We start from the raw sequence: 22,616 nt of genomic DNA on the forward strand, positions 1-22,616 counted from the left end.
TATATATATATATATATATATATATATATATATATATATATATATATATATATATATATATATATATATATATATATATATATATATATATATATATATATATATATATGGTGTTCGGCTTGGTTCGGGTATTTTCCACGTCATTGTAGTAGTTCTTTTAAAGTTGTAGCAACGTTTCAGCAGAATCTCATCTGCCATCATCAGGCTTCTGTATTGTGTCCGTCTGTGGGTCAGACTTTTACAGTGGTTTCAGATTTAAATTTGGGGCAGCCTATTGCTGTGCCAGAATGGTTTTTTCTTCATCCTGATTGGTTGGGAGTCTTGGTCTGTGTTTATTGGTCTCGGAGTTTGCTGTGTTCTGCTTGATGGGTGTCTCTGATATCTTCTGTCTGTTTTTGGCTCTTTTTGTATCTTGATTGGCTGGCAGCATTGTGTTACTTTAATGGAGGCCTTTAGTGCAGCTTGGCTTCGGGTAAATGGACGGCTATCATTAGTTAGGAAGCTGGGTTTCATCTGGGTGCCTGGTTGGGGTGTGTTTGAGCTGGAGGTATCAGGGGGATCTGTTTGTGCCCAGGTGTTTGCCTGGCTTGTGGTGTGGAGATTTTTTTGTTTGTGAGTGCAGGCTTCCAAATGATTGACAGCCTGGTGGAATCATCTCTTCTGTTCATGCTTTCTGGTCTTTTTTCAATCTCTATGGCTTCTCTGATGACTCTGTGGCTAGGGTTTTCCATAGTGGCCAGGGTTTTGGTGCCATTGAAGTTGATGCTATGACCTGTAGCTTCCATGTGTTGGACTAGTGAGGAAGTGTGTTCCAGCTTTTTGACTGCATTTTTGTGTTCATCCAGGCGGTACTTATTCTTCTATTGGTCTGTCCAATGTATGTGGCCGGGCATGATGCACAGGGGACTTCGTATATGCCTTGGTTTTCCAGGTCAATTTTATCTTTGGGGTTGCTAAGGATGACTGCTATTTTTCTGTCTGTTTTGAAGGCAGTCCTGATGTGATGTCTGTGTAGTACCTTACTAATTTTGTCTGTGGTACCTCTTATGTAGGGCAGGACAGCTGTTCCATAGGTCTGTTCATCTTCTGGGTCTCTATTATGTTTCAGTGTGTTTTTGTGGATCAAGCTGGTGATTTTGCTTTTGTGGAAGCCGTTGGCTGTCAGTACTTTAGTCAGGGTGCATAGTTCAGCCTTAATGTGTGTCTTGTCTGCCAGGCGTTTGGTTCTGGTAATTAGTGTTTTAGCCACGGAGTTTATCTGTGCTGGGTGGTGGTGGGATTGGGCGTTGAGGTAGCGGTTGGTGTGTGTTTTCTTCTGGTATATGGTGTGTCCTAGTGTGCCATCTGTTTTTTTGTAGATTAGTACATCTAGGAATGGTAGTTGTTTGTTTGTTTCTGTTTCCATGGTGAACTTGATTTTGGGGTGTGCGCTGTTTAGGTGTGTTAGGAAATTGTTTAGGTTTTCTTGTCCATGGGGCCAAATCACGAATGTGTCATCGATGTATCTTAACCATAGTTTGGGTTTGAGGATGGCATTGGCCAGGGCTCTGGATTCGAATTCTTCCATGAACAGGTTAGCAATGACAGGTGACAGTGGTGATCCCATGGGGGCTCCTTCTATTTGTTTGTATCTTTGTCCTTTGTATATGAAATATGTGTTGGTTAAGCAGTGTTCTGTTAGTTCCATGAGGTGTTTGGCTGGTTGGTATTTATTTTTGATGATTTCAAGGGTCTCTTTTATCGGGACTTGAGTGAATAGGGAAACCACGTCAAAACTTACAAGCAGATCTTCTTGCTCCATATATATATATGCTTCTAATATCTTCTGTCTGTTTTTTTGGCTCTTTTTGTATCTTGATTGGCTGGCAACATTGTGTTACTTTATTGGAGGCCTTTAGTGCAGCTTGGCTTCGGGTAAATGGACGGCTATCATTAGTTAGGAAGCTGGGTTTCATCTGGGTGCCCGGTTGGGGTGTGTTTGAGCTGGAGGTGTCAATCATTTGGAAGCCTGCACTCACAAACAAAACAATCTCCACACCACAAGCCAGGCAAACACCTGGCACAAACAGATCCCCCCTGATACCTCCAGCTCAAACACACCCCAACCAGGCACCCAGATGAAACCCAGCTTCCTAACTAATGATAGCCGTCCATTTACCCGAAGCCAAGCTGCACTAAAGGCCTCCAATAAAGTAACACAATGCTGCCAGCCAATCAAGATACAAAAAGAGCCAAAAACAGACAGAAGATATTAGAGACACCAATCAAGCAGAACACAGCAAACTCCGAGACCAATAAACACAGACCAAGACTCCCAACCAATCAGGATGAAGAAAAAACCATTCTGGCACAGCAATAGGCTGCCCCAAATTCAAATCTGAAACCACTGTAAAAGTCTGACTCACAGACGGACACAATACAGAAGCCTGATGATGGCAGATGAGATTCTGCTTAAACGTTGCTACAACTTTAAAAGAACAACTACAATGACGTGGGAAAGTACCCAACAAAGCCGAAGGCCATACATGTAAGTACCGCTAAAACTTAAGAAAACAAATATCAAACCTCTACGGGAGGAAATAAACAGCCAGATCAAAACCTACGAGAAACTGGAAATTAAAAGAGCAGGAATACTATGTGACCTCCAATTCCTACGCAGCTGCAGAGACAACAATACTACACCAACCTGCTTCAAATTAACATTTCATCAAAGCACAGCAGCCACTAAACGTATCCTGAAAAGAACTGAAATGGCTCTACTAAGGAACTAGCTCCACAGTAAAAGATTCCAATTAGATCAGTTAAACAAAGATTTGCTAGCACTACACCTGGAACTGAGCAGCAAAATCCACCCTCTACTTTGGGACAAGATAAAACAACTTACAACTTGGAGAGCTGAATCTGAAGGCACTTACAAACAGGAAAAACACTTGAAAAAATTAAAGAAATTAGAACATGACAAGAAAACCCCAACAACTCACAACAACACCTGAAACAATTAGTGTACAACGTTTCCAACAGAGAACTCACCAAAACAGAAACAGATGTCCTAACCAAAGGATTCAATTATGCTATAGCACCCCAAAAAATCCCACAGAATCCATCATATGTGCAGTAGAATCCAGCCTAACTAAATTAAATACAGATGAAGCTGATAAAATAAGACACCAAGTTACCAACATCCTATGCACAAGCAAACCACCCAAAAGCAACTTGCAGAAAAATGAAATTAAAGCACTACAAACCCTGAAAAGAGATAGCAGCATAATCATCCTCCCAGCAGACAAAGGGAATGCCACTGTAGTAATGGACAGAAAAGACTACGAAACAAAATTGACAGACCTACTCCAAGACTCCACATACAAACCCATAAACACAGACCCAACCACATATCTGGAAAAATTAACCAAGAAGAAAATTATAACCAGCCACATGAGCAAAGAGATCCAACAGACGATCATCCCAAGAGAAAAATCTTCCAGATGCCCCAAACTATACGGCCTCCCAAAAATACACAAAGAAGGCATACCTCTCAGACCCATAGTCAGCTCCAGAGGAGCACCACTACAAAACCTAGCTAAACACTTAGCAAAACAGCTATAGCCCCATGCCGAAACAGCAGCTTCACATGTACAAAACTCATACCACTTCTTGGAAATGATCAAAGATCTACATGTGGAGCAAGAAGATCTGCTTGTAAGTTTCGACATGGTTTCACTATTCACTCAAGTCCCGATAAAAGAGACCCTTGAAATCATCAAAAATAAATACCAACCAGCTAAACACCTCATGGAACTAACAGAACACTGCTTAACCAACACATATTTCATATACAAAGGACAAAGATACAAACAAATTGAAGGAGCCCCTATGGGATCACCACTGTCACCCGTCATTGCAAACCTGTTCATGGAAGAATTCGAATCCAGAGCCCTGGCCAATGCCATCCACAAACCCAAACTATGGTTAAGATACATCGATGACACATTTGTGATTTGGCCCCATGGAAAAGAAAACCTAAACAATTTCCTAACACACCTAAACAGCACACACCCCAAAATCAAGTTCACCATGGAAACGGAAACAAACAAAAAACTACCATTCCTAGATGTACTAATCTACAAAAAAACAGATGGCACACTAGGATACACCATATACCAGAAGAAAACACACACCAACCGCTACCTCAACGCCCAATCCCACCACCACCCAGCACAGATAAACTCCGTGGCCAAAACACTAATCGCCAGAACCAAACGCCTGGCAGACAAGACACACATTAAGACTGAACTATGCACCCTGACTAAAAGTACTGACAGCCAACGGCTTCCACAAAAGCAAAATCACCAGCTTGATCCACAAAAACACACTGAAACATAATAGAGACCCAGAAGATGAACAGACCTATGGAACAGCTGTCCTGCCCTACATAAGAGGTACTACAGACAAAATTAGTAAGGTACTACACAGACATCACATCAAGATTGCCTTCAAAACAGACAGAAAAATAGCAGCCATCCTTAGCAACCCCAAAGATAAAATTGACCTGGAAAACCAAGGCATATACGAAGTCCCCTGTGCATCATGCCCAGCCACATACATTGGACAGACCAATAGAAGAATAAGTACCCGCCTGGATGAACACAAAAATGCAGTCAAAAAGCTGGAACACACTTCCTCACTAGTCCAACACATGGAAGCCACAGGTCATAGCATCAACTTCAATGGCACCAAAACCTTAGCCACTATAAAAAACCCTAGCCACAGAATCATCGGAGAAGCCATAGAGATTGAAAAAAAGACCAGAAAGCATGAATAGAAGAGATGATTCCACCAGGCTGTCAATCATTTGGAAGCCTGCACTCACAAACAAAACAATCTCCACACCACAAGCCAGGCAAACACCTGGCACAAACAGATCCCCCCTGATACCTCCAGCTCAAACACATCCCAACCAGGCACCCAGATGAAACCCAGCTTCCTAACTAATGATAGCCGTCCATTTACCCGAAGCCAAGCTGCACTAAAGGCCTCCAATAAAGTAACACAATGCTGCCAGCCAATCAAGATACAAAAAGAGCCAAAAAACAGACAGAAGATATTAGAGACACCAATCAAGCAGAACACAGCAAACTCCGAGACCAATAAACACAGACCAAGACTCCCAACCAATCAGGATGTAGAAAAAACCATTCTGGCACAGCAATAGGCTGCCCCAAATTTAAACCTGAAACCACTGTAAAAGTCTGACTCACAGACGGACACAATACAGAAGCCTGATGATGGCAGATGAGATTCTGCTGAAACGTTGAACTTAAGAAAACAAATATATATATATATATAGCATTCAGCCTTGTTCGGGTATTTTCCCACATCATAGTAGTTGTGCTTTTAAAGTTGTAGCGACGTTTGGCAGAATCTCATCTGCCATCATCAGGCTTCTGTATATGTATATGACTCACAGACGAACACAATACAGAAGCCTGATGATGGCAGATGAGATTCTGCCGAAACGTCGCTACAACTTTAAAAGCACAAGTACTATGACGTGGGAAAATACCGAACAAAGCTGAATGCCATACATGTAAGTACCCATGAAAACTTAAGAAAACAAAATATATATATATATATATATATATATATATATATATATATATATATATATATATATATATATATATATATATATATATATATATATATAATTTCTTTCTTTCTCTGTAAAGAGAGAAAACTTCCTCCACTTGTAGAAATAGCTCTTCCTCAAATGGACACCCCAGCTGCACATATTCAAAATATCCCTACATTATTCAACTTGTTCAGGTGAGAACAATGCAAGACATTATTAGTAAAAGTACTGTAGCCTCTGCCATTTTCCAGGGTCTGTCTCCAGCCTTAGTAGATAAGGGCCCTTTCTTATGAACCTAACTGCATGATTAATTGGGTGGCTGGCCTCAATGCGATGTGAAATAAATGTCATTTTTACTAATAAATGTCAGCACTCTGTACCAGATAATAAATACAGGGCACTTTAGTAAATGGCTTGCAAAATGCAATGACAATCCATTCTGTTTGATGAATATTTTCCCATTCTTTACAGTGAGATGCCGTGATATGTTTTTGCTCATTTTATGGTCTATTGTAGGAATTATGTTAATAAATAAAGCCAGCCAGACCAGATAAATTCATAATCAAATGCCACATTATTTGGCAGCTCCCATCTTTATGTTAAAAAAGTCTGTAGTAGAACTGTTAACTGGGAAGGTTTCTTCCTTGCTGGGTTTATTATTCATTGTTATGAGATTGTAATTTTGCTAAAAGCTTACTGCTTTAATTTTCTTTCCACTACTAATATTGGATAAATATTGTTCCCATAGTCTTTCCAGCCTAATAGAATAATGGGAGGAAGGAAATATATATGAAAAGAGAAACTGTTTCTCAGTCCACCAGAAAGGTAACTTTTCAACAACTAAACAGAACAGGAGCTCCTTTGCTTTGATTGGAAAAACCAGCAAAGATGAAGTCTAAACATGGATCAGATCTGGCTGGAGACTATGAAGACAAAAAAATATGGGACTAAAGTCTTCTGATACAGGTAGTCCTCGACTTACAACCATTTGTTTAGTGATTATTCAAAGTTAAAATGGTACTGAAAAAAGTGACTTATGACTTTTCTTCATACTTACGACCATTGCAGCATCCCATGGTCACGTGATCAAAATTGGGACCTTGGCTTCCGGCATGTATTTATGAGTTGAAGTGTCCCAGGGTCATCTTTTGCGCAAGCAAAGTCAATGGGGAAGCCAAATTCACTTAACAACCATGTTGCTTAGCAATGGCAATTTTGGGCTCAATTGTGGTCATAAGTCAAAGACTATTGTGGCCCACCAGCAGCCAGCAGAGCTGGCAGCAGACTCGGACAGTGAGGAGGTTGGGGAGGAACACGGGCCAGTCCTGGAGTCTAGGAAAGGTCTGATGAGTGCTCTGTGTCGGAGGCAGAGATGGAGCCAGGGCCGTCCGACAGTTATCAGCTGCCTTCGGAGTCAGATCAGTGGGGCAGAAGAACAGCTGGAGCCTGTTCCCAATGTGCACATGTGCAGATCTGCCTGGAGAAGGGAACAGTTAAGGAATAAGGGTCAACTCAGTAGTAAAGGCAAAGGTAGATTGTGAATGGCCCCTCACATAGGGAATAAAGAGGAGCAAAAGGGGAGCAGTGTTTGCAGGAGACAATTAGTTCATTTAATTCAGTGGTTCCCAAACTTTTTCAGTCCACCGCCCCCTTGGTGCTACAAACTCATCCTTGGTGCCCCCCACCCAGGGGTGGGATTCAAATTTCTGTAGGCGTGGACTAATTTGAGAGTGTGGCTTGCTGGTCACGTGACTGGCTGGCATGGCTTGCTGGTCACATGACTGGGTAGGTGTGGTTTGGTGGTCATGTGACTGGGTAGGTGTGGCCAGGTGACTGGCAAACCAAATACAAGTGGTCCTCACTTAATGGCTGGTTATTTAGCAAGTGTTCTAATTTATCACTGGCCTCCCCAGACCTACTTGACCTGTTTTTGGACTTTTGACAGCCATGCACACACATACACACACACTCCCTTCCAACCCTGCTGGAGCAGGTTATTGGACTAGAATTGGCAAAGCATCTCTGATTAGATTCCAGTAGTGAATAGAATCTAATCAGAGATGCTTTGCCGATTCTTGTTGATTTGTTTAATTTGTATTTCTTCATTTTATATTTCTGAATTGCACTGACATGTGTGTCCCTTATTGTGCACAACCCAGAAGCTTTTGTGATTCTTTGCAGCAAAAATTACCAACCTGTGGCTTTGCTCTACTTTTCAAACATGCCGCCACTGCCACGTTCTAGGTGCCAGCCCCGCAGGTCCACCCATTGAGCCCACTGCATCGGAGGGACCTGCCCAAGCAAGTCCAAGTGGAGCGGTGCACCAAGTCAATGGGGTGAGCCTGAGAGAGGGAAAGAGAAAAGAAAGAGAGAGAGAAAGAGAGAAGGAAGAAAAGAAAGAAAAAAGGGAAAGAAAAAAAGGGACAGACAAAGAAAGGGGGAGGTGGAAGGAAGGGACAGAAAGAAAAAGAAATAAAGAAGGAGGGAGGGAGGAGAAAGAAAATGAGATATCTATTCTAGTCCAATCACCTGCTCCAGCAGGGTTAGAAGGGAGCATGTGTGTGTGTTCACCTTGTAATTTACCAGTACATTTTGGGTTTGCCTTCTTCAGAATTGGCACTGTAATACATTGGGGAAAAGTAATTTTTTAAGGTGGAGATCTAGTCCAATGGATCCTGTTTAAAGCCTCAACAAAATGTGAGAGCTTCCTGATAGTCTTGACCATGTTTCGTTCACAAAACCTGTAATAGAAGCCAAAGATGTTTCAATGTGATACATTCATTTCAATCTGATGCACCAGGTCTCCCTCTCCCTCTCTCTCTTTCTCTCCCCCCCTCTCTCCCTCCCTCCCTCCCTCCCAGACTGGCTTTGCTCTACTTTCCCGATGTGCCTACGGTGCCGGTGCTTTGAACATGGATGGATGGAGAGAGAGAGAGGTAGGTAGGTAGATAGGTGGGTAGGTAGGCAGGCAGGCAGGCAGGCAGACCTTTTAGATGAATGTATGGATAGATAGGTAGGTAGATAGGCAGGCAGGCAAGCAGGCAGGCAGGCAGACAGACAGACCTTTTGGATGGATGGATGGATGGATGGATGGATGGATGGATGGATGGATGGACGGACGGACGGACAGACGGACAAGCAGGCAGGCAGGCAGGCAGGCAGGCAGAGAGACAGACAAACAGACAGAATGTGACAGTGGCGGCACTGTGGCAAAGTAGAGCAAAGCCAGAGTGGCTTTGGGCTACTTTCCCAACGTGCTGCTGCCACTGTGTTCAACACACCAGCTTCATACGCTCACCCCATTGAGCCCCTTGCACTGCTCTGGTGCAACAGTCAATGGGATGAGCCTGTGGTGCTGGCGCCTCGAACGCCCCCCTGCCACCTCTTAGTGTCCCCAAGGGGGTCAGCAGGGGGGCGCTAAGAGGCAGCAGGGGGGGCATTTGAGGCACCGGCCCTGCAGGCTCACCCCATTGACTGTTGCACTGCTCCAGAGCCGGCGCCTCAAATGCAGCAGCACATTGGGAAAGTAAAGCAAAGCTGCTGCCACCATGGGTTTTGTTGGGACAAGGAGTCTGCTTCGTGATTTTCTGAAGTCTAGGTCAGAACAAAGACTGTCTATATTTTGGGAGAAGCAATTGGACGGGGGTTGCAATATTGTTGATCCTCCCTCCTCGCTCCTGGTCACATGACCTAGAACTAAGTGCATGCAGCCAGCTCTGCTTTCCTGGTGCCACATATACACTGAAACAAGTGTATTCCTCTATGCAATAGGAAGGTAGGAGAGAAGCTCACCCAAATAGGCCCAAGACATATGCATCGGTCTTATAAGACTCTTGAACACATAACATACACAAACCGCATCTGAAACACAAAAAGAGAAGACACATATGTGCCAATTCTAATAAATCTCTCAACAGAATGTGCGCCCATGCACATACATGCACGTGCACACATTTCTTTAATTCACAGAGGAAAACACAGATGCCTACTACAGCCACTGCTGAAAAGAAACAGGCTGAAAAGAATTCTGCAGAGCTTCCTTACTTTTATTATTCTTCCTAACCCATCACAATGTTGAAAGGTTAAGAAGTTATGTAAAAAGTCTCAGGACTCTGTCTTTTTCTGAGAGCTAAACAAAATTAGGCTAGAAGCCTTACTCTGCTAACTTTCTCTACAATTGTTTTAATTTTAAAACCTAGAATAAACTGAATTTACAAACTCAATCCGACAACAACATCTCAGCAACTAAATTGTGCCAGAAAAAGTCCAGAGATAATACAGCAGGAAAGAGTTGTGGCATACATATGCATTCATGCAACTGTTTTCATTAACAACTAAGTGTGTCCTTATGCACAAAGACATAAACATAAGAATGTAAGAATTTGCAGCATCAGATCAAAGGTCCATTTAGTCCAAATCTGGGTTTACACACTGGGCAACTACATGCTTATGGAAGACTCCCATTCTGGACATATTTTTAACAACTGGAGGGATTATATAGCCGTCACTGCTGATAGTTATCAATAACCTTATCATCTATGAATTTATATAATATATTTTGGGAGCTAATGCTACATCTTTAGATTTTAAAATATACTGATGTACTGGATGAAACTGAACAGATTTCCTTGTATTTGTCTTGCAATCTTCTACTGTCATTTACTTAAGAATTCAACCATATTGTCATCAACAATATTTATAAACATGCGTAGGACAGGATAGCAATTCAATGCAATGCTTTGAAAATGGAAATATTTTATGGAAGGGATTTAGAAATGAGTAATCTTACCTGAATTATTTACTTTAAATTTAAAGGATAATATTGCTCAGCAGCAGCATATCATCATCATCATTATTCTGTGGTGGTGCAGTGGTTAGAATTCAATATTGCAGGCTAACTCTGCCCACTGCCAGGAGTTCAATCCTGACTGGCTCAAGATTGACTCAGCCTTCCATCCTTCTGAGGTCAGTAAAATGAGGACCCAGATTATTGGGGGCAATATACTGATGTTGTAAACTGCTCAGAGAGTGCTCTATCTCTTTAGACTGTGGAGTTGTAAATAAGTCTGAGTGCTATTGCTATTGCTACTCAAAACTTTAAACTAATCTGTAAATGTGTTACTCATGCTACTGGAAGGTCTACTGGTGAATCATTCAACACATGCATGTCCGAAGCCTAGAATATTTTTTTCAAACATCCATTGATTCCGGAGCTTTGGACTAAAGTGACAAAGCCAGCTGCAGAGAGAATTGATTGCTGGTTATTTATAAGATATAAGCAAAATTAAAATATTCAGCTAAAATTTAAAATTTAATACAGACAGAGAAATATAAGTACAAATATTATATACCCCAAGGTTGTACTTGTCAACAAATGAGTTATTCTTGGGAAGGCTAGTATACGCTGACTATGTAAAAACATATATGCGTACATAGATACATACATGCATGCATGCATGCATATAGGATTATGATGTTTCAAGCATCCAACAAAGAAGGTTATTTGTTAGATGAAAAGAAGCATAACTCTGAATTTACAATCTTGGACTGATTGCACATATTCATTGTCTACTTATGAATTGAGTCTCTATTGATACAATGAAAAGATTTATCAATACAGTATTGTCCTGTGGTTAAGGTTTACATCATGAATTATTTCTCTCTTTCTCTCTGTCTCTGTGTACTACTGTGTACTTTGATTTTATTTTATTTTTTTAATTTTAATTTTTGTATTTTTTTCATTCTTTATTCTGAATATTAAAACCATAAAATAAAATAAAAAAGAGCTGTAAGCATGCCTGCAATGCTATTGTAAATAAAAAGGCTGCATTTATTTGAAGACTGGAAGACTGCCTTCCAACTGAGTATGTATGAAATTCGGAAATGTATCTCTTGAATTATTTACTTTAAGTTTAAAACTGTTTGAAAACTTGTTGCTTGTGTTTCCTAGCAAAATGGTAAAATGCATCACATTATGCTCTAAACCTAGCATAATTTGTCAAACACCTGCTGAGCTGAGGCTGAATTTTGGGTTAAAGAAAAGATGCCAACATCAGCCTCCAACTGCAATGAAAATTCATTTGGCCCACATTTTTCAGTTTCGTTGTGAGATCCCAGACATTTCATACAATTGCATTCAGTTCAGTTGGGAAACATATTTTTTTTTGAGTTTGCTGATGTCTGAGACAGAGGAGCCACTGGAAGGAGCTTCTGTGCACAGCATCCTGCTGTGATATCCCAAACATATAGAACTATCTTTCCAGTGGCATGGGCGGGGGGTCTCCTACATAGTCTCTAAAGCAGGGGTGTCAAACTCACATCGCCACGGCGGCGTCACGTGATGTATCAGGACTTTCCCGCCCTTCGCTAACTCGGGCATGGGCATGGGCAGCGTGTGACGCATCCAGCCTGCGGGACGGGAGTTTGACAGCCCTGCTCTAAAGCAAGGGCGTGGCAACTTTACAACCCCTGGACTTTGACTCCCAGAATTCCTGAGCCAGCGTGGGAATTCTGGGAGTTGAAGTCCACAGGTCATAAAGTTGGCCACCCCTGCTCTAGACTTATTGATTGCCTGCTGTGTAGAAGCAGATCCTGTTTTACATTGTCTGTGGCTTCTGATTTATCAGTCGTTTGCCTGAGCTGAAGGGAAGGAAGAAAAGGCAGTTTGAGTAAACGGATTAGAAAACGTGGCTTGTGACAACGGATTCAAGTAACCGTTAGGTGTATGTGCACACACACGTGCGCATACTCATGAACACATAGGTAGATACATACACTGGCTTGCCTAAGAGAAAAACAAAGGAACTGATTTATTAATCACCCTGGCAGAGCTTCTAATTTTGAAGAGCAGTGCCACTAGGGGCAACTAATTCCACTTCTGTGCTGCCAGGAATTCATTTTATTTTTCCTTCTTAGATTTCCAGAGAAGCTCCAGAGGCAAAATTTTGTAGATACTTGTCTGTTTTCATTAGCCATGTTTTATCATGGTTATGTTTACTGACAATAAATAATCTGATTTCATAGTTCAGTTATTTATTTCTTTTGCTATAATAGATGGTCCGAGGGTGACCTCCCACCCTTAAATTTATTGGTGAGCCTCCAGCACTAGACATGACACAGGACGCAGTATTTCTACTTTTAAGTACATGGGTGCTGGGTAGTACAGTGAGATAAAAGAGCTGAGGAAAACCTTTGATTTTAAATCTCTGGATTGTCATGGCCAACCTTTCCTCAGGAAAATTCTAGAAATTTGTTTGCCAGGAACACCTCTCCTTGGCAGTTAATAACAACTAGTTTCTGTCCAACTATAAAATTAAAATGGAAGAAATTGGAAGAAAAGATAACTGTATTAGTTCAGAAATCTATAATTAACAAAGTAATGTATGCATTATGTATCATGGATGATAATGATTTAAAAAGTGTATCTATAAAATCCTATCTTGAGAAAAAACGAATGTACATAGAACTCAATGTGGATGTTGTACCTAACCTTTCTGGCAATTTTTTTAAAAAAATAATCTCCATGCCTCCTGCTTAAGTGATTGACTTAATAAGCATTAAATTCAAAAATCCAGTTAGTTTTAAAAATTCATATGCTTTAACTGGTGCTTCATGAATATTTACAGATAAATTTCTTTCTCAGCTGGTGGTTAATCCATCAGTTGAGATACCAGGTGATAGAAAAATATTATGTGTAATAGAATTAAAAGAAGGATTTTCATATCTTAATGGACAGAAGCAACCTGCTGTTGTTTTTTAACAATACATTTAATGTCAGATTTTAAAAAATAGTTTTGGAATGGAAAAAAAAACCTTCAGCTAAAACAGGCCAGACTTGATGGCACTCAGAATGGTGCAAAGAGAAAAATTGCTGAAGGAAAAGGGTTAAATTTTCCTTTCTTCCCCCAATGTTAATTCCAGTTACCATTTTAAAAGTAATTTCTCATGTAATAGAGAGGTAATCAGAAACTGTTACATGTATTAGTATATAATATATAATAAATTAGCTGATTAAAAAAAATAAAACTAGACATATCTTTCTGAATAATACTGTAGAAATTTATTTATTTTTATTTTGTTTAAGTTTTTATTTGAATCTAACTAATAGAGGAAATAAAATATCAGAAAATGTATTGTCCTTTAATATTGGAAACCCTGGAGACAAATTCCTTGTGTGTCCAATCACACTTGGCCAATTCTGTTCTGTTTTGTTCAGTTCTATTCTTACAAGTTACATGATATTAAATAGCAATAACAATATAACTTAGACTTATATACCGCTTCACAGTGCTTTACAGATCTCTCTAAGCAGTTAACAGTCAGCATATTGTCCCCAACAATTTGGGTCCTCATTTTACCCACCTCGGAAGGATAGAAGGCTGAGTCAACCTTGAGCCTGGTGAGATTTCATCTGCCAAATGGCTGGCAGCAGGTGATCAGCAGAAGTAGCCTGCAGTACTGCATTCTAATCATTGCGTCACCTCTGCTCTTAGCATATATTAGATAATACATACATGGCACAACATACATTGTAAGAGCTGAGACTGGCAGCAGGTACCACACTACCTAGGGCAGAGGAAATCATTGTATAAGCATATTGCAGTCTCCCAAAACCACTGGGAAATTGGCCATTTCTCTGGTTACTCAGAAGGATTAGAGGGAAAATGTTGTAAACTGCCCAAAGTCACTTAGCATGGGCAGTGTAGAAATCAATCAATCAATTAATTAAGTACATAAATAATAAATATGAATGAATGAATGAATGAATGCAGTCTTACTTCTCTTTGCACTGTAGTATATAATGGGCAATCTACCTGTTGTGTTTAAGGCTTTGTTCTTGTCTGCAATAAAGAGCCTATCTAGTTATGTCAAAGAATCTTCTGTTTAGTCAACCAAATCATGAATGAGTTAAATGATAGGAGAGCTGTGAATTACTGACAGGCCATAGGGTGAAGCTTCCTATATTATGATTTATATCATAACGTTTGTCAACTTAAATAACACTACGCTTTGTTTCCCAAGCCACTGAAGCAATGCCAAAATCTGATCAAGCTAGAGATAAGGTTTGTGAGGTAAAAAAGTAATGAAAAAGAATAAATCAAGATTTCAACATTTTGTCAAATGGAGCCTGAATAGTGTATGTCTACCGGAACTGGGATGCAAAAAATCTGGCTAAGCATTACATCAGGGGTGTCAAACTCACGTTCGTCACGGCAGCATCACATGACATATTGGGACTTTTTTCCTCTTCGCTAAACCTCATGGGCGTAACTAGCACATGACGCATCCAGCCCGCAGGCCGGGAGTTTGACAGCCCTGCATTAAATGATTAACAAATAGAAAGTTCTCACTGCTTCCATCTATTGGCTGTCCAAATTTTTGTAGTCAAGACTTGATAGCCCTAGAGAAGAAGTCTGAGATTCTAGAAAGTTGCTCTTAGGCAGAGTATGAACTATGAGGAAAAAGGGATTGTTACAGAATGATAGAGAAGAAGTTCCCAATCTTGTCAACTTTAAGATGTGTGGACTTCAACTCCCAGAATTCATATCTGGCTGGGGAATTCTGGGAGCTGAAATCCATCTTAAAGTTGCCAAGACTGTGATCGAGAATGTGAATTCAGAAGAGGGAAAACTGTTCATTAAACTTCCATCTAATTTTATCCTTCTTCTCATCTTCCTCACACAAAGATACGTGTTGGCTTTTCAACAGGATTCACTTGTCCACTCCTGATTTACAGGCCTCTTCCATATACAGCTTGTGCTGCTGCATTCCCACATTTTCATGATCAAACCAGTCTTGAATAAGTCTAGGAGCGAATATGATTACAGATAGTCTTCCACATATGACCACAATTGAGCCAAAAATTTCAGTTGCTAAGCAAGACACAATTTTGCCCCATTTTATGATCTTTCTTGCCACAGTTGTTTTAAGCAATACACTACAGTTAAGTAAATGATGCAGTTGTTAAGTGAATCTGGATTCCCCATTGACCTTGCTTGTCAGAAGGTCCCAAATGGTGATCACATGACCCCAGGAAACTGCAACCGTCATAAATACATGCCAGTTGCTAGGTGAATTTTGATCATGTGACCATGTGGATGCTGCAATGATCATAAGTGTGAAAACCGATCGTAAGTCATTTTAATCAGTGCCGTTGTGTCTTTGAATGGTCCCTAATTGTATGATTGTAAGTCAAGGACTCCCTATAAATTCTGGCTTCTATTGATGCAGATGAAGACCACTGATGGCATCATTTCAGCATTTTTATCTGGAATGAAAGAGGTCACGAGATCCCTTTTGCGACCTTCTGATGATCAAAGTCAATGGGGAAGCCCGCTTCACTTAACAACCATGTTACTAACTTAACAAAATGTAGTGGTACGCTTAACAATTGTGGCAAGAAAAGTTGTAAAATGGGGCAAAACGCGCTGAACAACTGTCTTGTTGAAATTTGGGGCTTAATTGTGGCCATAAGTCAAAGACTACCTGTACTTTCAGAGGATAGTATGGATAGATTTGACCAGAATCCCCAAACTTGGCAACTTTAAGACTTGTGGACTTTAACTCATTCAGATGTATGAAGTTGAAGTACACAAGTCTTAAAGTTGCCAAGTTTGAAGACCTCTGGACTTGACTGTCAGTTGTATACCCACGTTGGCCAATTGTAAGAACCACTGATTTAATTTCTTAACAGCAGCCATGATGCGTGTAGATCAGTAGGATTCTCAAGGTCTGAGAAGGGAAGGAGCTGGTCGAGTGGAAGATGATTTATAATGTTATGTCCATTACTTTATGACTTTGCATTCCCACAAAGAAGATGCAGATAATCTTTGAAAAGCATATGAATACCACTTAACTACAAAACTCAAATAATTCTTTTGAACATAACAGTTATGTTTATTTCTTCGGGTAACCATGCTGGTGGTGTCAGCGTAAATAATTTTAATTCCCAAATTAATTTTAGCTTCAGCCATTCTTTGTGCTTAGTAGAGAAATGTAGCCTCAGAGGTACACTTCAATGAATTGCCAAGACACAAAATACAATTCTCAGCACTTTCTACACTCGCTAGTAAGCTCTTTTTTTTTTTCCATAGGCAGTCTTTTGGCAGAAGATACTTTGTGAGAATGTAATTCCCTCTCTCTTTGCCAACAATTAATTCTAAATACAGAGCAAATTGTTTAATCTTTGCAGACATGTTTAATTTGTTTGAACACAAGAGACCAAGCTAGTTTTATTTTACATCCCTTGAAATTTCTGCATTTTTAAAAATCTCACCTTTACTTTTATAGATAACTCAATATTCCTTCCACCTTCTATTTTCCCAATAACAACTATCCTGTAGGAGAATGATTGGGCCAGAGCTACTCAGCTGACTTTGTGGGACTAGAATTTACAATTTTAATCATATGGGGTATGTAAAAATTTTTCTAGTATGTTGTGTTGTACATGATTGTAACTAAGTCTGTTATACACTAACTAAGTCTCTATTATACACTTTGCGGAAATGTATAAATTAAGGCACCAGATTTGCCAAATCCAGATGACCACTAGATGACAGCAAAGAAATACGGGGGCCCCTAACTTTGTTGCCATCTTTTCGTGGAGTATAGTCCAAGTAACTATGAATATGTGCGCACACATGGACATATTTGTAGTACTGTAGAACAAATTCAGTCTACATACTCTTGATAAAATATAGTTTGGTTCACTTTGATTCAGTAATAAGTATATTAATGAACATGGTTTAAAAAATGATGAAGGATCCCTTCAGGTTTTACTCATCTCCATTTCATGGCCATTGAGCCAGAGCTGTCTGAAGACATATGGTCATATACCATTCTGTGGTCATATGGCCCAGTGGTCCGTGAGAAAATTTTGGTGGTCCACAGAGAAATGTCACCCCCAAAGCACCCCACAAAGCAATTAATTCAGGCTGCGTGGGAACACAAGGCTGTGCCGCCCACATGGCCCGTGAGAACACAAGGCTTGCATCACTTGCATTGCAAACAACATGAGGTAGTGAGGGAAGAGGGGAAAGGGCAGAGGGGGGGGAACTTGCCCCATGCGCTTGGCATGGCCACCAGGCTGCTTCTTTCTGCTTCTTTCTGCTTCTGCTTTTGGCTGCACGTAAGGAAAGCAGCAAAAGTCTTTATTTCTCCCCCCAGACTCTGCTAGAAATGAGTCTTTGGGACTCTGCAAGGCATCCTGCTCCAAGAGTGTGTGACAAGTCTCATTTCTGGTGGAGTTTGGGGGAGAGAAAGAAAGACTTTTGCTGCTTCTGCTGCTTTCCTTGCATGAAGCCAAAAGTAAGTCTCTCTCTCTCTCTCTCCCCCCCCCGAGAATGGAGCTGGAGATGGTATCCTGCGATCCCAAATACAGAATGATTTTGATAGGTAGGAAAACATGGTAGGGAATTTTCCTGCAGACTTTTTATTTTATTTTCCCAGGGTCTCTGGTCCACGGGATTTAAAATTATGCATTTGGTGGTCCCTGAGGTCCAACAGGTTGGCGACCCCTGATATGGCCAACATGACATCACAGAGTGCAGTTACCTTCCCACTGAAGTGGTACCTATTTGTCTACTCAAATTTCATGCTTTTGAACTGCTAGGGCATCAGCTGGGGCAAGGATGTGAACTCACTCCATTACGTGGCATTTGGGTCTCGAATCTGGGCTGCCAGCTTAGCTGTCAACTCGTAAATCATTCCTATGCCTGTTTCCGAGTTGCCATAAAAAGGAGGGGGGGAAAGGCCTGAGGGAGCAGTGTGGCAGATGAAGGCCAGAAACACATTCCATGCTTATCTTGTGGAGATTGTAGCCTAGGCTACTGGATCTTCTGCCCACGAAAATTTAATTAGGGCAATCATCGGAACCCTGACATTAGCAACTTAACTGCTGAGCCACTAAGCCACCCTAATGAAAATAGTGGTATTTCTGAATAAACTGATCCCATTTGCCCTGGTTTTTATACGCATATGATGTTGTACAATACAGGTTAAGGGTCATGAATGTGACCAAAATACCACAAGTTTGCTAACATTACTTTAACTTTGCTCTTAACTCATGAGAACTTTAATGTCTATAAACATTACATTACATCAGTGGTGGGATTCAAATTTTTTTACTACCGGTTCTATAGGCGTGGTTTGGTGGGCGTGGCAGGGGAAGGATACTGTAAAACCTCCAGTCAGAGGTGGTATTTGCCAGTTCTCTGAACTACTCAAAATTTCCACTACCAGTTCTCCAGAACCTGCTGAATACCACCTCTGCATTACATCCTCGACTAACAACAGTAATTGGGGCTGGGAAAGCAGTTGCTAAGCGATAAAGGTGTTGACATATGAAATGTGACCTCACATGACCATGCTCACTAATGACAGCAGTTCCATTTGGGACCTTCTGCTGTCTTCCCCATTGATTTTGCTTGCCAGAAGCCAACAATGATGTGGTTCCCAGAATTTTAGACTGCTTAGCTGTTCTTTCAGTCCCCAGAGCTGTTGTTTGGGGAAAATTGATCTACAGCATTTATCTCATTTGTTCACACAATTGTATCTTGTAAATGTAAGGGGATTACCGTGATGGTTATGTTGAAAGGCTGTCAAAATGCCTTTCTTCTGAGGATTCGATTTTCCCGCTGGGAGAGCTCCAGTGCAAGGATACGGACAACTGCTTGAAAGCTGGATCTTTTTATTTTTCAGGAAGGCGAGAGATAGCAAGAAGTCTGCGTTCCTGGGCTAGCTACCTTTGTATGGTAAGTCCCTGATTTTTATACTTTTTTCTCATTTTGTGTGTGAGTGCTTGTGTTTGTATTTCTTAATGTTTTAAATCCTGTCACGGGTTGTCTTCATATCCGCCGGAGGGTAAACTCCGCGGGGTGCAGAAGGCAAACTTTGCGGGGTTGTTTGATTGGATTATTGGTTTTGTCCTAATCTTTTTTAGCTTAATGGTTTCTTATATTTGTTTTGTGGCAATCTCCTGTCTGTCTCCTTTGCAATATATTTTGTGTCTTTTGTCTGTTTGTTTTGCTGATTTGGCATGTCTTGTGTTTGTAAGGGTTTTCTTTTCCTGTTTCCCTAGTTTTCTTAATTATTTGGGCTTTTGTCTAAGGGGCTTCTTTAATACCTTTTATTTGATTTCTTTTCCTATGCAAGTTTGTTTTATGGCTGGCTTGATGTTCCCTTTGGGCTTTTCCTGCTTGGGTGACACCACTGTCCTCGTGAAGTTCCCTTTCCACAGTTAGAAACAGTAACAGCCTATGAAAGAGGACATGAATACTGTAAAAGACTCATTTCAATAGCCGATGAGTTCGTATGTATTTCATACCCTTTGTAGAACCCCTTCCAATTAAGAACATTAGCAATAGCGGGGAAGCTTGGAGCTCACAGTTTTAGTCTCACATAATTTAAGAATAGAAGCTTAACCTATTCACTACCTCTAGTGACCTCATTAATTAAGAATTAAAGCTCCTGCTGTATCAAAGGCTTTATCTTAGTTTCCTTTCTTGTTAATTTAGCCATTTAGTAAGCATCAGCCTGTGCTCGATTGCTTTCACAAACAAAAGGGCCTGGATTCAACCCCCACACACATACACACCCACTGTATTTAGAAATGTGGAGAGTAAAAACCAAAAGAGGCATGAATAAGATCTTCTCAAAGAAACCAATCAACGGATGATCCAGGGTTTGGTTTAAGGGCTTGCAAAGTCATGTATAAATAAGTACGTCTAATAGATCTCATTAGTCTTATGGAGGCATTTGTTTGCAACTGAGGGGTGGCATATTTACAGGCAAGTGGCTTTCATTTTTCATATATTTGGAAGAAATATCTGAAAGCATTTTCAGTTTATACCACAATCTACAACTGGGAATCCTAACTTCCTGGGCATCCTAAAATATGGGAAAAAATTGTAATTCCATGCAACCAAAGGTGAATATTGATAGACGTAAGTGGACATACATCCTTATATTAGCAAATATCTGCCCAAAGTTTGTTTTTTTTACTTTCCCAGCACTATTTCCAGAAGAATTACCTTGAGGTAAGATGGGCAGCCTATAAGTTTTGGATAGATAAAGAGAGAGAGAGAGAGAGAGAATAATAGATGACCGATAGATAAATAAATAAAATTTGCTCTAATATTACAATCACATAGGCTATTTTCTTTTATTTATTTGATTTATTCTTGCAAAAATATCTTTCCAGAAACTCCATATTTTCCTGTAGGTCTATTGTTCTTGAAACTGACCAGACAACTCCTTGTTTATAATTCCTAGAAATCTAATTTTCACTGAAAAACGTAAGCTCAATTTTTTTATTATTTATTATATAAATAAATTATTATTAAATTAAATTGTTATTTAAATTCTTTGTTTTGAATCTGGGACTTTTCAGGTAATCTGTAATAATCATGTTTAAAAAAATGCAGTTGTTGACTTGTACAAGGCAAAGCAATTTTGTAACCCACTATATCAAAAATTTAACAATTTCCCAGGAGCTTTTGTTCATCTGTGATTACAAGATAAATTATAATGAATTTGACAAGTAGCAGTTTATACCTACCTGATATGGATATATAACTTCAAGCCTACAGGTCTTTACAGGTTTTACAGGTCTGAAATATAGCAAAAGATAGACCACAGCTCTACAGAAATATACAGTATTTAATCTCCCACAATTTATCCAGAGGTATAATTGTGTAGGGTTTGTGTAGGTTTAGTTTTGTGTAGATATTAAGGCACCAGGCTAGAAATCAGAAGACTATGAGTTCTAATCCTATCTTATACACAAATACAATTGGGTGATCTTGAGCCAGCCACTCTCTCTCAACTCTATGAAGGAAGTAACGGTCCTGTTAAGTCACATGCAGACCTGCACGCATGCGCCTACACACCTACACACACCACACACACACATACACACTAAAATACAGTAGAAAATGAACACTTATAGATATATACAGTATATGCATTGGGGAAATATATTATTTTTCTGTTTTCTTGCTTAATTTTGCATCCTGCTTTGCATATCCTGTTTAAATTCAAGGCAGTAAAGACCTACACTACAGTAACTGTCAGATAGGCCAGGAATTGTAGCACTGAGTGAAAACTTACCAGAAAATGAAAATGTGTTTAAATATAAGTCTTCCATTAAAATGGAAAACTTATATTTAAATGGAAAAAACTTATATTTAAAAGGTTATGTATAAATACTGTGTTCTTCTGGCATCGGGAATATAAGACATAAAAACTAGCTGTATATTTAAAGCACAAATTGAACACTGATTATGCTTGTCAAGTGGAAATGAGCATTTGTTTTTTGCATCACTGCCAAAGACATTAAATGTCTACCACTCTTGAACCAGATTCATTCTTCAACTGACATCTTTTTGCCCGCAGCTTGCAGATGCCAGAGTAATCTGAATAGAAACGAAACTGTTTTGTGGGTTTTTTTTGGAGTTACAGCCAACTGGAAGAAAAGTAATGGACGTAAGATGCAAAGCTACACAAAATAATGTTTCGTCTACACTTCTCTCTCTTCTCTGTCTCATTTGATTATTTTGCTAAGAAAGACTTTACAACTGTTTGGCTCCTTGACATATCTTCTTCATCTTTATCCTCTGGTCCTACAGACGAAGCACCAAATAGTACTTTATTGGCATTTGCATAATTTGATATCAAGCTTTATCCAGTGGTGGAATTCAATTTTTTTTTACTACCAGCTTGGTGGGCATGGCAGGGAAAGGATACTGCAAAATCTCCATTCCCACCCCATTCCTGGGGGAAGGTTACTACAAAATCCCATTCCCTCCCCACCCCACTAACCTGCTTTCCAGTTCTGTTCTCCTGTGCAGGGCAACAAAAGAAGACCCATCCAATTAGCTGGGACTCGGGAGGCAGAGAATAGATGGGGGCAGGGCCAGTCAGAGGTGATATTTGCCAGTTCTCCGAATTACTCAAAATTTCCTCTACCAGTTCTCCAGAACTGGTCAGA

Source organism: Notechis scutatus, chromosome 3, assembly GCF_049901735.1.
Source record: "Notechis scutatus isolate UNSWTSFEM ecotype Mainland chromosome 3, rNotScu1.2, whole genome shotgun sequence".
NCBI lineage: Eukaryota > Metazoa > Chordata > Lepidosauria > Squamata > Elapidae > Notechis > Notechis scutatus.